Here is a 16,236-nt window from a genome sequence, read left to right as displayed (position 1 = left end):
CCTTTAAACTAAATCTTATTAAATCAAATTAAATTCACTTTTTCTCAGGGGCTTCAGAAAGAGGGATAAAATCATTAGCCACACATCAATGCTTTACGTAGATTTAAGTGTAAATAATTTCAACGTTATCCTTAAATACATATTCTTAATTATTTACAAAATATCGATCGAAGTATTGCATTCTAATTTAGAATGAAATATAAATATTATTCAGATTAATTCATTCAACATTAATTGTAATCCGTCAACGGACCGCACATCTAATCGATTTTTCTTTTTTTTTTTCTAGCCATCTTGTTCAGTCACAGTGTGTTTTTTTTTTTTCAAACGATCAAGTGGCAATCTCCTCCGAGGTTTGTGTGTAACCTTCAAAGAAACGTTTGTGCTTCGTTCGTATTTCAATGGAGACTGGTTTGTTAGAGAATACTACTGTTATCTAATATTCACTGCGAAGTCAACTACGTACGTACTTATATCATATACGTCATTGTGGATTACCAGCCATTGCAAACAATTATTCCTTGGGGAAGCATTCAACACTTTTGTTCAATCACATTAACAACGAAGGTTAACTATTAATTTCTCTCACTGGAATACACTGGAATACGCAACGCATACTACCCGCTAATACAAACAGCAAGTGTCTATGCTGGTTTGGTTGTTGCATGAAAATGATACAGGGTTTACCTAAGAACATGCGATTATACACGCACCTCAAAACTCGGATATATATTCCAGGAGAAAATAAGTAATATTACTAGTGCTGCAACAATTAATCGCTTTCGGAATTGAAAGTTACAAAGTCTGTTCTTTCGGATAATCTAAATCGTTATCAGAAACGACAAAAAAAGGTTTGCTTATATTCTGATGACAAAAACATTTGTTTTTATTGCAGATATTGATTTGTGATGTTATTATTTTTACGTAATTGCCCATAGTTCGTATTATTTATAATAATGACAAATATTTATTTTTAAATAAACAGCATGGGATAAATCTATAAGTTACTTTCTCAGATTGGTATATTTACGCTTTTTAAAGTATAGTGATGTAACGTTGTCCAGGAACCAACACATTGTATCTCAGTCGCCATGCAGACTAAGAATATAAAATAACTTAAGCCTGCTTTTCTTGTTGTACAACGGCCGTTATATTCTTATTCCTACAGTTGTGACTTCAGACGGGTCTCCAGCGTGATCTTGAGCGTTCTTATTGCCTCTACCGTGATCTCGAACGTGGTCGTCATCTCTCTCCTTTTATAGTCTTTTTCTTTGCCGGTGACTTCATTTCGCAAGCATTTACATATAGCTATTCGAGGAATGTTACTCTCATATTACATTTTTATTGTAGTAATCCCACCACCTTCAATAAAAATACGTCTATATTTTATAATTTAAACCGACATTGCATCAGAATTGGGATTTAGAACAGAATTGATAACGGTAGCGAAATAAGGAAAATATGAATCCATCCCATCACTACTTATTACAAAAACCTTTTTTTTATATATATAGTACCTGTTGTTACGTCTCTTTCGGCAAGGATACGTTGAACAGTAAACTGACATGAATCAAAACGGATTTTATCGACATCTTCAAACGAACAGTCGATTCAAAGAGGCACAAGTGTACAAAATGACGAAAATCACATGAAAGTTTTAACATTTTATTTTCACGGATTATATTTTCAAAAATTAAATTTTAAAGAAACACAAGTATAAAGAGAATATCCACCAATATATTTAAAAAAAAACACACGGATTAATATTAAAAAAAAACAAACAAAAAAAAACTTCCATCATGTCGTCTAGATTATTGGATTTGATCATGAGTTGAAATATCCGTTTCTTCGAACTATTTTATTGGGGCTTCTTTTGTTTCGATTTTAAAATTCATACAGGACATGTTATAATAATGTACGTAAAAAAGAAAGACTATAATCAGAGTGTTCAGTTCTTTTACGGCAATTAGGTAATGCATTTTTCTTTGCTTTTTCATGTCTAAATTGTATTTAATATTAACCTTTAAAAAACATATTTTACCCTACAATGTGTAAACACAACACAAATGCAATGTAAAAGAACGAAACTTAGTACAAGTATGTGTGTACAATATATATATATATATATATATATATATATATATATATATATATATATATTATACACAATGAGTCAAAGAAAACAGATGTTTTTAGAACACCTTGTTCTCCTCGATCAGTTTTGTTTTCTTTAAAAACGTCCATTTCTTTCTTTCTCTCTCCCTTTCTCCCTGTCTCTGTATATATATTTTTTTTTAAATGTAATTATCCACTGACACGTGTTTCGTCGTCTACGAATCATCAGAGTGGCTAGACGACGAAACACGTGTCAGTGGATAATTACATTTTAAAAGTAATATATATATATATATATATATATATATATATATATATATATATATACATATATACTGCTCCCCATGTGGGTGTACCAAGTTGGTTTAAAGGGAAAATTATTCCCAACTCGCATTTAGGTTAAAATGCACTTTCGTAAATAATTGAATTCATTCAAAACATATCGCTAAAACCAAACCAAAACAAAACAACATATATATATATATATATATATATATATATATATATATATATATATATATATATATATATATATATATATATATATATATATACAGGTTACTGTATATATATATATATACATACATATATATATATATATATGTATATACAGGTTAAGTCACGGAAAAAGGATGTTTTTAAGAGAAACAAAACTCCGCAAGGAGAGCAACGAGCGTCCTAAAAAACATCTGCTTCCCGTGACTCACCCAGTACAGTTGATACCAGCTTAATGATATTTAAATTATAAATATAATTTCAGTGATTTAAATAGATACTTAATTTTAAAGAGGATATATTTTGATTATTTCACAATAGTTTTCGAGAAAATGAAAGTAAATATTTTAAATATACTCAATTATGTGTGCACAGGTTAAATTCGTTATTCAATCGGAAAAGTAAATTATTGAAAAAATATTGTGCACATTTCTTTAAATATTAATTATTTTTAGTGTTTTTTTTATTATATAAAAGATAAAGCGAATTTAATTTGGTACTTAAATATATCGGGGTACTAAAAATCTTTAGTTATCTCTAAAATATTCCGACCGTTTTGTAGTATTAATCTTATATAATAAATTGTTATATAAAGTTATATATTATTTGACTAATATATTAAGGAACGAGACTAATTTATTTTACAAACATCTATGACAAAGAAAAATGTGAGTATAAAACTTACGAAGGTGATATGTTAAATTCGATATGTCGAGTATACTCAGTATACTGGGGTTATGACTTCCATTTATGGTTTTAAAAATAAAACGAGCACTAGAAAAATACAAGGCAAATATGTTTAATAAATTGTGGACAAAATATATAAAACGCTATGAATTCAAATAGATTTTAAAAACTACTAAACACAGTTAACAAGTCTACACAATAAATACAGCTGGACATTTTTAATAAGACGTAATAAATACTCAGTATTCACTAATTAAAAAAATGAATAATTGCCTAATGAATTTCTAATTTTTTCAAATGAAATAAATATTTTTCCAGCGCAATTCTATTCATTTAACAGAAAAACATGCATCTTCTTTCATTCATACTCATAACTCATTGACGCGCTCTAAAATAATTAAGGGTATTATAATTTTGCAAGCACTGAACACTTTCGTCTTAAATAAAATTATCATTTTAAAATAAATTACATTTTAAATTAATTTATATTTTAGTTTTAAAAGATTATCTGTAAATCATGTTTGTGAATACATGTATATATATATATATATATATATATATATATATATATATATATATATACGTACATATATATACGTACATATATGTAAATATAAATATATATATATATACATATATATAAATATAAATATATATTTATTTATCTCTTTCTCTTTCTCTCTCTCTATATATATACATATATATACATATATATATATATATATATATATATATATATATATATATATGTGTGTGTATGAGTAAAAAATCAATACGAAAAATATATGCATGTTTATATCATTTCCGTATTTATTCCCTGTGTTTTGACGTGTAGGAATACAAAAAGCTTTTTGACAAAAACAAGAATGTTTCCTTCAAAAGCACATCATTTTCGACCGATCCTTCGATCTTCCTCAGTGTGAATGATAGAAAACATGAGTGAGCGGGCAGAGTTAGCAGCGGGGAGAGGGGCACGGGTATAGCCCTTAAGGTAAAGATCTATCTGAATATGACCCTTCCAGCATTTTCGACTTGGAATGGTCAGCAACTTGTGTGGCCTCTATTCAAAACCAAGTCCTTCCACACACACACACACACACACACACACACACACACACACACACACACACACACACACACACACACATATATATATATATATATATTTATATATGAGGGGTGTCGACGGGCAAGGGTTCCAATAACAATGCCTCTATTTAATTCGCCCGAATTGATCACGGGGTATTTCAACTTGCATTAAAAAGATGACTGATTTCATGCGTTAGTGATTTGAGTGTTGCTTCTTTCTGTTGCGTGTACTACAGAGATAGACTGTAAGAAATGAACCCTGTCATTTAGGTACGTCAGAAGCAGATATGCGTAATTAAATTACTGGCTAAGTGTACGAGGAAAATGAATTCTGAATCATCAAAAGTACTTCTCCAGTTTTCCTAGCTCTTATACTTGTATAAAAAAGAAATAAGATACTTTCCATTTAAAAAGACCATCAGATGAAAAAATAAAAAAAATAAAATTCATTTGTTTGTTATTGTTGACACTAAATTATCTGTTAAATTATAATGATTTCATAGTACACAAAAATATCAGGAAATGTATGCTCATATTAATTACAGTAATGTAAAAATATATGAAGTGGAAAAAATGAACAACCATTTTTATAAAATATATAACATAAACGGAAAATCTTTCCATTTTATACATATATATATATATATATATATATATATATACACGTATATATATGCATAAATATATGCGTGTATAGTTTTATGTATATATATATCCTTATAGGTATATACAATTGTATGTATATGTATATTCACATATATACATATCATATAATTTTTAATTTTAAGTGTTCCTGCTAGCTTTACATTATACTTACCTCATATAAACATTATTTTTGTAACTCTTCTTTTTAAAGAATTACATGGAATATTTCAACAAATGACTGTATTTTCTATATAATACATTTGAAAAAAAATGGTAAATTGTGATTTTGTAAAGATTAAACAATTACCTATATATGTACATATATTTACATATATGCATATATATTAGTGTATACAAGTGTATATATATATATATATATATATATATATATATATATATATATATATATTTACGTTTACAAGTATACGTATATATATATAAATTCCCACTCTCAGGGTTGAGCACTGTCGTAAATAATCTCACTCGCTACTGTATTAGCTGAAAAATGCGAAGCTCGCGGTTTGTTTACAAACAAGCGATTTGAGCACTATACAAGTGGCGTATCGATGTTTGTTTAAATTGACATTCGGACGGGTTATTTTCAGGCATGACTTCCGTGGTCAAGTGGTAGAACTGCCGAATGTCAACACGACGGTTCCAGGTTCGATCCCTCCCTTGGAAGAGGTGTTAGTCTAACGGCACTGATGAGATGTGATACAACAAAACAGAAGTGTATGTCGATGACTACAAATATGCAAATATATATATATATATATATATATATATATATATATATATATATATATATATATATATATATATAATTTACAAAAGGTTTAGCTCAAAAATGTCATCCGTACCGTCGGTTCCAAACCTGATAATAGGGGGCGTTTTAGATAGAGATATAAATTTCTCTCTAGTTGATGCTCCACTCTATACATAGATGAGAATCGGCTGAAGATAGCTTGATACGGGTATATAAAACGCTAACTTATTATTAGGTTTTTAACCGACGGATCAGAGCCTTCATCTCATTTATACTTTCTTCAAAAAAATATCAATAATACACTCTTATTTTCGATATTTTTCCTCATAATAACGCACTCTGCTGGAAACCTACTCCCCCCCCAAATAATAATAATACACATATATATATATGTGTGTGTGCGTGTGTGTGTGTGTCGGTGTGTATGTGTGCGCATATGGATTCGTCATGCTAAAACCGCATATATATATATACATATATATGTGTATATATATATACACACATATATATTTTAAAAAGCTTTCTTACATATATATATATATATATATATATATATATATATATATATATATATATATATATATATATGCATATATATATATGGTTTGTGGGAAAATTTTGCCATTTTTTTATGTTCAACTACATATATAAAAATACATATTTTTTTAAATCAACTTCATATATATATATATGGCAGTGTGTGTATTTTTAGACGGTTTTATTTATCTATCTATAAAATAAAAACAAAGCAATAAAACAATAAATCTATTGAAAATAGGAGAAACGGCGCTTCTAAGTTATGCTTTCTTCAGAATATTCACATCAAGCACTCGTCAAGCTATAGCCTATTTAAGCAAACTACTTCTCCTCTATCTGTCAATAATACGATGCAAAAATTGCATGAAAAAAAATTGTATACTTGCCTTAATATAGAACCGCGATGCTACTTTCAAGATGAGAACAATGTAGTCGTGTTAAAGTCGAATGGAAACAAGTTCTATTCAAGTCTCCTCCTAAAAAATTAAAATCTCACCCAATTTTTACCGATCGATACAATAATGTCTCATGGATCACCTTACACTCATTAAACTGATCCTTAAATGGTTATTAGACTTTGATAAGTGATGACTTCTTTGTGATATTTTCTGTTTTTAATATGATACGCATTATTTCCAATCAATAAAAAAATTGTAATCACCCCTTTTAATTATTTAAATAAAAAACCGAATATAAAACTTAATTATTAAATAAATAGAAGGCAACGACAAACAAAAGGAACGGAATTAACGGGAAAAAGGGAGAAACAGAATGAATGGGTGACGTCGTAAACGAAACCTTATCAACCCTTACTCGACAAATGCATCATTTTTGTTAATTAACACCACATGAGATGTCATGTAAGAGATATTTCTGCAATGATTTATGAAGGTGCCGGTGATTAAACAGTTGTTGTAGTAACCAACAATCGTTCAGAATAAATCTTCTCTTAAACGTCAATGTTGAAAAGTTTAATGGTAACCAACAGCAAATCAGAAGAATCCGTCCCTCACGTTCCTTACTTACTCTGAAGCCTTTTGAATTCCATTCATTTTATTATGACTTTTATCTTATGAACGAAAATTTAAAAAAAAATCAATATATAGCTTAAAAGATGACCTATAAATTGTAAACATTGTTTGAAATTTGGTCACAAAACAGTTAGCGTTGGAGCTTTAAACAAGTTCGAAATGAGTAACACTAACACTTCCCCATATATTCAAACCCGGTAGTGTTGGATAATACCATTTTTCACGTTAAGCTATTATTTTATATATTACTAATGCACTTTTGGATGATTTTATTAATATATTTTGATTAGTTTTTACGATTTAAAAGCATCTGAACGAATGCTGTATTTTACTGTTTAGATATTTTAGCTTTATCACCATCTTGTTTAATCATCCGTAATCACTAAGCTAGAAACTAGAGATATAAAATCTATTAATTTTAATATAACACAAGTTATTCTCAGCAACTCAGACAGCACTTTCGTTAGACCCACGCACACCCACACCCACACACACACATACATATACATATATATATATATATATATATATATATATATATATATATATATATATATATGTATGTATGTATGTATGCATAGGGCAGGGACTATTTTGTGCGCCATAAAATCAATTTGAAATGAGAAGGATTTTTATCATCTATTTTATAACAAAAATTACATCCTGTTTTTTTTTAAATTCAGAAATGTACACTATGATCTATGCTAATAATTTAATTATATATATATATATATTTATATATATATATATATATACGTTTTATTTTTTATGACAGTTGTAGTTTCCTTAAAAGTCTGAGGAAACTAAAGACGGCCAAAAAACGGCAAAGTAGCTGAAACAATAATGTAACTTAACAGAAAGATACGGTAATTAAAAATAAAACGCATATTTTCTCCATAACAGTATTGAGCATTTTCTTCAGTTTTTATTAATTACATTTTCTAATAACTATATATATATATATATATATATGTATATATATATATATATATATATATATATATATATATATCAAATAAAATAAAAGTATTTCTTCGAAACTCCGCTTATTAAGGACTATCCACTTATTAAGTGTTTCCTTTTCAGAATAAATATATGTTTAACTCTTTTTCAAAGTGTTTTAATATGTTTTATTAACTATTTACTTATATATATATATATATATATATATATATATATATATATACATATATATATATATACACACACACAAAATGTTTATGCTATTTAAATTCTATATATGACAGATGTTTATTTATTTATTTTAAATTCTTCCTTATTGATTATATATATAAGGTCGCTAATAAATCACTTCCAACCATAACAACTATATGTCTTTGATATATCTTTTTCAATAATTATATATATATATATATATATATATATATATATATATATATATATATACTAGCAGGGAGACGCGTCGTTTCCTAGGATTGACTGACGATCGCCGAATATTTCACACTCTTATATTATATTATCATCAAAATCCGAGAAATCGCCCAGGAGGAAGTTTCAGATTCCTTCATGCAGTAACTCTCCATTCCATTCTAGAGAAACTTCGTCGTTTATAAAATCATTTCATATAAAATTCTTCCCATTTTACGATAAAAAATGGTTACGGAATTTGCGTACCGGGATAGAACACACAGGCTACGTTAAAAAAAAAATAAAATAAAATCAATAAATATTTTGAGTCAAATACATTTTTTTGCAATTAATGAAAAAAAAATTAAGAAGTTCACGTGCGAGTTGAACACTACAGATCACGTCAGGAAAAAAAAAACTCGCTATAAACTTACAAACAGTAGAATTTTCACGGCCCGTTGTTCTAGAACTGTAGCTAATTATCGGGGGTATTATGATAAAACTTTACTAAGATCACCCCCAGTCTTACACACTAATGTTTTAAATTTTAAAGAAAATCTGTTCAGTCGTTTTGGAGTCTATATGAAACGAACTCACACACAGACAAAGTTGCATTTATATAATTATATATATAGCGATGTATATATATATATCGATATATATATATATATATATATATATATATATATATATATAAGTGTGTGTATGTATAGTACTGATTTACGCAAAATTGTGCAGGATCTAAAACTATTTGATTGCCTATAGGTTGGAGTAATATTTTCTTTTTTAGTAGAAAGATATTTCGTCAATAAGATGAATTGTATGAATTTTTAAAATATCTTTTGAAAAAGCAGGTTTACTATTTTATATGTCACACCAGAAATTTCGGGACTGCGTATTTAAAAGCTAGATTTATTGAATTATTTCATTCTTTTATAAGTTCTCCGTCTGGCATATTAATATACAACGTACTAAAATTATAAGTTGATATAGATTTTGCTTTTGTTTCGAATTTTATGCTGTCTACTTTTTCTTTTACTTGATGTGAATTATATACCACTCCAAATATATTTATATTATTAAAGTATTCCCTTTTGATGAAACTGTTTTGGTTGATTTATAATTAATTTAAACACTTTAACACAGCTTTACTTAAAAGCTTGGTCCTGCATGTCTTTGAGGCTGCAATAAACCTAGTATAAATAAACATTGGTATTTGCTTAGTTTATGTATCCAGTACATATTTGTTTTTATCTGCAAATTTTTGGCCTACTTTCATTAATAATTCTATTATTCAGAATAATATATGGGTGTGTTTGTGTGTGTGTGTGTGTGTGCGTGTGTGTATGTGGGTGCGTATATGTGTGATAATATATATATATATATATATATATATATATATATATATATGTAGATATACACATACTTATATGTATATATCTATAAAATTGAGAAAGCGTGTATTAACTTAATTTTATGCAAGTAGGAAATATTTAAATAAATATGCAAATAATAAACTAATTGCAATAATAATACGTTCCGAAAAATGCGGGGACGATTAGAATATAAACAAAGGGAAGATAACTCGGAGTAAAAAATACAATCACTGAATCGCTTAAAAAAATTAATAAATAAACAATCCGTCATTGAAAAGCAATGAAAACCATGCATGGGTCTGTTGAGATCTCGTGGTCTGGTGTTAAGACATAAGGCTACGGATCGAACGGTGGTGAGTTCGAATCTCGATAAGTTTAGCTTTATAGCCAAAAAGTTAAACTTCCAAACATGTCATGTCTATAGGTAACTTAATTTTAAGCACGTAGAGAATATTTGAATATGTATATATATATATATATATATATATATATATGGTAAAACTGATAATTAGTAAAAAAATAGAAGAGAGTGCTCAATGCTATTGCAGAGCAAATATGTTTTTATTTTTTATTACCGTTTTATCTGTTTGGTTACATATGTTCCTGATGTTGGGCCATGTTTCCGATGGGAAAAATATGTAGCCAAACATCGGAGACGTATGTAGCCAAACAGATAAAACGGTTATATATATATATATATATATATATATATATATATATATATATATATATATATATATATATCAGGGAAAGTTAGGGAATTCTGTCACAAGGGTACTCAGAGATGATCAGAGCATGAACATCAAAACAATTTATCACCCTGTTAATTGTCGGGATCTTGCTCCTTGTGACGTTTGTTTATTCCAAGGCTCACGGAAAACCTTAGAGGTTGTAGCTAAAAGAAAACTGAAGAGATGAAAAAGGTTGTGACGGAGCATTCCAACATTTTATGGAACGGAAAAACAATTGGAGGTAATTACTTCGAAAGGTACTAGATTTTCAACTGCAATGCACTTGTTGTTCGTTCCAACAAATTCCAACAAATTCTGGACCGTCTCGTAATCATCTCTAAGTAATCTTTTGAAAAAACTTCACTCATATCTTCCGAATCTTCAGCTTCTCCGTGATAATTTTGTACACTTCTCACACTGACATCAAACTGCGCACTTATTGTCTGTATATACACACGACGGTATTTTATCGATGGAATCCTTTATGTAGTCAATCACCTCTAGTATTCTGACTTTCTAACTTATATATGTGCAACCCTAAACATTATAAAAGTAAGAATTTATAACCAACTTGCTTTAATTCTGAAATGAAAGGTCTTAAAATAAGGATAATAATGTACATCTTTAAGTACATTAATCAATAGCCTGGATAACAAGAAAAAATCCCTATTAAATTAAATGGAGTGTAATAGAAAAACTAGATCATACACCCTAGGGGACAAATATGTAATCTTTGTATATCCGAAGCACTTAACATTTTCACTTTCCATAAACCTATAATAATTGCCAAGAAAGAACTAGTGTCTGGTTGTAAACACAGGAATAAATTTAAATACAGTCAACTTAAAATAGAATAACATAGATTTCTGTAAACGTGTAAACGTGTAAAACTATAACACTAAAAACCTATAACATTTTAACTAAAACTAAATTATAAGTCATGCTGATTTTTTTCAGTTAAGTATTATTATTAATATAATGATATTTTCCAGTGAAGTATTATTATTATCACTGTTATAATATTTATAACACGTTTTATTAATACGCTTAGTTTTTGTTTTGCCAATTACTTCCACGGATTATTATAGTTCCAAATTTTCAGTTTAATATTGTCATATGAAGACTAATAGCAGGAATTTTACTGTTTATATTAGATGAGATAATTTTGAGTTGACTTGATTTCAATTTATTTAAGCTTGACATGGCGTGATTTTTTTTATTTTGCTTTCTTATTTTCCATTTCTCTTTCTTTCTCGCATCGCGATATAATCTATTTTCGCGGCCTGTCATTTTATCTTAGAATATTTATTTACTTAATTCCTATGACTCTGTATCTTTTTCTCACCCGTCCATTTCTTTTTTTATTATTCTTCTCTAATTTTTATCGTAATTTATTTCCTTATCTTCCCCTTTATTTAATTTACTCTTCTCTTCTATTCGCTAACTTATTACGCATAAGAATTTTCTGTTCTTTTCTTTCTTTTACTTTTATTTTTACTGTTTTTTATGTATATATATATTTTTTGTTATTTATTTATTTATCCTTTTCATTTTTTATTTAATTTTTAATTTTTATTTTTTTCAATTTTCATCTTTCATATCGGTTCAGTTTCTCTTAATTTGCGTTGTTTTTGGATTAGAATTTGAAGCTCGTGTTCTATAATTATACAAATCATAAATATATTAAATTATATGTTTATTAATAAACAGATCCACCGGACCTATATATTTTTTTTACCGGACTCATTATATAAACAAAGAAAATATCTCCAGGAGAATGTCGACTTCGGACTATTACCTTATGATATGGATTACTCAAAATACAGACTGGATTACTTTACCACACGGGTATCAGAGAATATACTTCGGATTTTACTATGCCATTTGGATGTGAATTTTTATATACTTTTCATTAACTCCCCTTATATTAAATATTGCATTTACATACTTACCAAATCTTTTAATTGTGATTATCCATGTCTCACTGACTTTAGAAATAAGGTGTTACCCATTATAATTATTTGATAATATTTTCTCCTCTAAAGAGATGGTACACATCGAAATCCTATGGGATAAGTCAATAATACATCAAATGTATTCCCTGTCTTACATAGAATAATAAAAATATTTTGATTTAAAATTTAAACATTTCACTTCATAAATTTATAAATTTATTGAATGACTAAAATTATATATATATATATATATATATATATATATCCCAGACCCCCACAACAACCCAATGAACTTAAACTCCCAAACTAAAACATTACCGACATACCAAGCAACACCTACCACCTCTCCACCTTGACTCCTTCCTATTTTCCGCCTTTCTCTCGCATCCCTCCCCTGATACCATTCGACCTTTCATTCCACCATAAGCAAACATTTCTGTAAAAGTCTGAGGAAGCTGCATGACGGTCAAAAAAGGTCGTGTAGCCGAAACGAAATTGTAACTAAACAGAAAAATACTGTAATAAAAAATAAAACGCATATTTACTCCACAACAGTATTGAGCACTTTCTTCAGGTTTTCAGGAATTACCATTTCTACTATATATATATATATATATATATATATATATATATATATATATATATATATATATATATACCCCGCCGTACAATGCGCTTGAACATGATTTTTAATTCATGCAGATTGTATATATATTTTCATAGCATCAGTCCTCCGTTGAATATTATATACATTTATTTATTAATAATTTGCCCGGTTTACTAATTGGCAAATAAATAATACTGAGAATGTAGCTCATATAATTCAATCTATGTCTGTTTAAAATCTTACGTAAGCTGATATTTTAACTTGAAACTAACTTCTGTTCAATATTTAGTTTACCAGATGTTAACAAATATGTTTTTCTTATATAGAAGATATTATCCGTTTAGATTATTTTTATTAAACTTTGCGGTGCAATATCCCCCTGAACTCCTGGAAACACACACACATACGCGCACACACACACACACGCACACATACACACACACACACACATATATATATATATATATATATATATATATATATATGATGTCAGTTTTTTCTGATATTTCATAAGTTAAGTTGTAGATGTAATCAATGCTCAAACGTTGATTATCGCCTCTATCTTGTGTGTTTGAGATATGCCCCGTGTGTATATTTGCTCCGTGTTATTGGTTTAAGTATCCTTACCAGGAACTTGCGTTCCAAAGTTGTATAACCCTAAAAGGTATACTGATATATGTCAACAAAATCGTAAGTATTTTGAGTTAATCCAGGAAAGAAATTATTCAGAGCGAAAAGTATTTGGAAGAAAAAGACCATTCAGGTTCCGAAAATAATAGAAGTAACCCTGTAACTTTAAAATAGAAACTAGAATTAAAACTACATGTATCTCGGAATATTAATAAATAAATAAATATATAGGGGCATTTAAATATATTATTCTACTCGGAATTAAAGGATAATAAAGAGAATGTGTCAACCAAAAATGAGAATATGGAAAAGTGGAGAACTTCAGAAAATACTGTTATTAAATATATATATATATATATATATATATATATATATGCATATATATATGCATATATATATATTAGTATTGAGTAAACGATTCATAATTATGAATTAAAATTCAATTTGAAAAGGAAAACCAAACGAAATCAAAATCATTTTGTTTGTTTTTCCTTTTAAAACTGATGGTTAATTCATAATTATGAATCGTTTACTCAATACTTATATAGCTCTAGAATACTTATCTTTTTATAAATCTAATATACAAAGGACACAATGTTTCTTTAAAAAGTATTAATACATTTAATAATACATTAAAATAAACTCCACTCTTAAAACTCCAGGTCGAATACTCTCCAAAATATATATACATGGGTTCAAAAACAGCCAACAGAAAATGGACTCTGATTTATGAAAGTATGATAGGTTATAAAAAGAAAGGGTTGTAAAGAGAGAGCTTCGAATTTGGGGTATCAAAACTAAAGCAAAATATGATGAAAGTAAAAATAAAATAGATAAACCCTTAATGTATTATACTATACCTGTTCACACTGAAACACTTAACACAATATTCTGTGGATCTATATTATAAAAACCTTGTTTAACTTTGTGACATATTTCCATTATATGGAGGTCAGGCGTGAACGCAGACCCCACAATTTTATCATACCATCCTTATTTAAGTTAAAACATAATTATCAAAGTATTCCTATGCACATCTATAAAAAACACATTTTAAACGTATTTTTTTAATTTTATAATTTTTTTTTTACATACTTTGTGGACCAGGCGCGAACGCAGACCCCACAATTTTAATGAACCACCGTTCTGCCAGATCACACATAGTGGTGTCTTTCCATCTGTATGCGGAATATATGTACCTAAATATTCTAACAATATTTGTTCTACAGACTAAATACATTATAGATGGACTGTTTGACCTCCGAGACAATTTAAAATTGAGTTTGTAGACTGTATAAATTGATTTTATGTGGCTTAAATTAAAAAATATACATTCTTCTTTCTTGGCATGAAAAACAAAAAAAAAATTGCAAAATTCTAAAGATGAAATATTACTTCGAAATATTTCATCTTATTTCATCATTTTAAATAAATATTGTTTATCAATATATAATTTCGTTATGATTTGTCTCACAAACGTATATACTACGTATTTATTTAAAACTTAAATATATATATATATATATATATACCCCGTGCCAGAATTATATGGAAATCGATATTTTTGTTCTAACTTCAATAATTTTCAATGAAATTTCGTGAAACTTCGCACTTTATCCACCAACACGAACGCATGCGCAGATATAAAACTTTAAGCTGGTCTACAGAATAGCGAGCAAACTTCAGCTATTTTTTGTGATTTGCAGTTTTTTTAGCGTGTCCACTGTATATGCAAGATGGGACGCAAAGTCCTTTACGTCAAGATGGGAAGTTTATAATTGTTCAAAGGGTATATAATAAGATTTCCATCTTAGACATTGCCAAATAATTACACCGTGATCCTCGTACAATAAAAAAAAAAATATTGTAATACCCATCATCTTTGCAACGGATGTTCTGACAAAGGGAACATTTATAAGAAATATTATCTATCACGTCAAACAATGCGCAAGATCAAAAGAGAAGTTCGCGCCCCCCATGATGTGTTTAAATCCCTCGTTGCCGGATTCTGGGGACGATTGCGAAATTTGAAAAGCCAGAGGTACGCCCTCAATTTAAACATATCAATAAGAAAAAGATGATGGAGTGGGCAAGAGATAACATGAAGATCAATTTTCAAACAGTTTTGTTCACCGATGATTGTCGAGCGACCCTTGATTGACCCGATGGGTTTAGGGGAGGATGGTACCATAATGGGGGTCTAC

General features: G+C 28.4%; 1 protein-coding gene across 1 annotated transcript in view; it reads left to right on the top strand.

The window, feature by feature from the left end:
- Positions 1 to 327: 327 nt before the first annotated feature.
- Positions 328 to 16,236, top strand: part of LOC145247242 (uncharacterized) — a 23,125-nt gene continuing 7,216 nt past the window's right edge. Inside the window, exon 1 of the mRNA XM_080108864.1 lies at positions 328 to 851. The gene's annotated coding sequence lies outside the window, so the exon portion shown is untranslated. The remainder of the gene's footprint in view (positions 852 to 16,236) is intronic.

Source organism: Euprymna scolopes, chromosome 25, assembly GCF_053919585.1.
Source record: "Euprymna scolopes isolate OS-2025 chromosome 25, ASM5391958v1, whole genome shotgun sequence".
NCBI classification, from domain to species: Eukaryota; Metazoa; Mollusca; class Cephalopoda; order Sepiida; family Sepiolidae; genus Euprymna; species Euprymna scolopes.
This window is presented reverse-complemented; position numbering and strand designations above follow the sequence as displayed.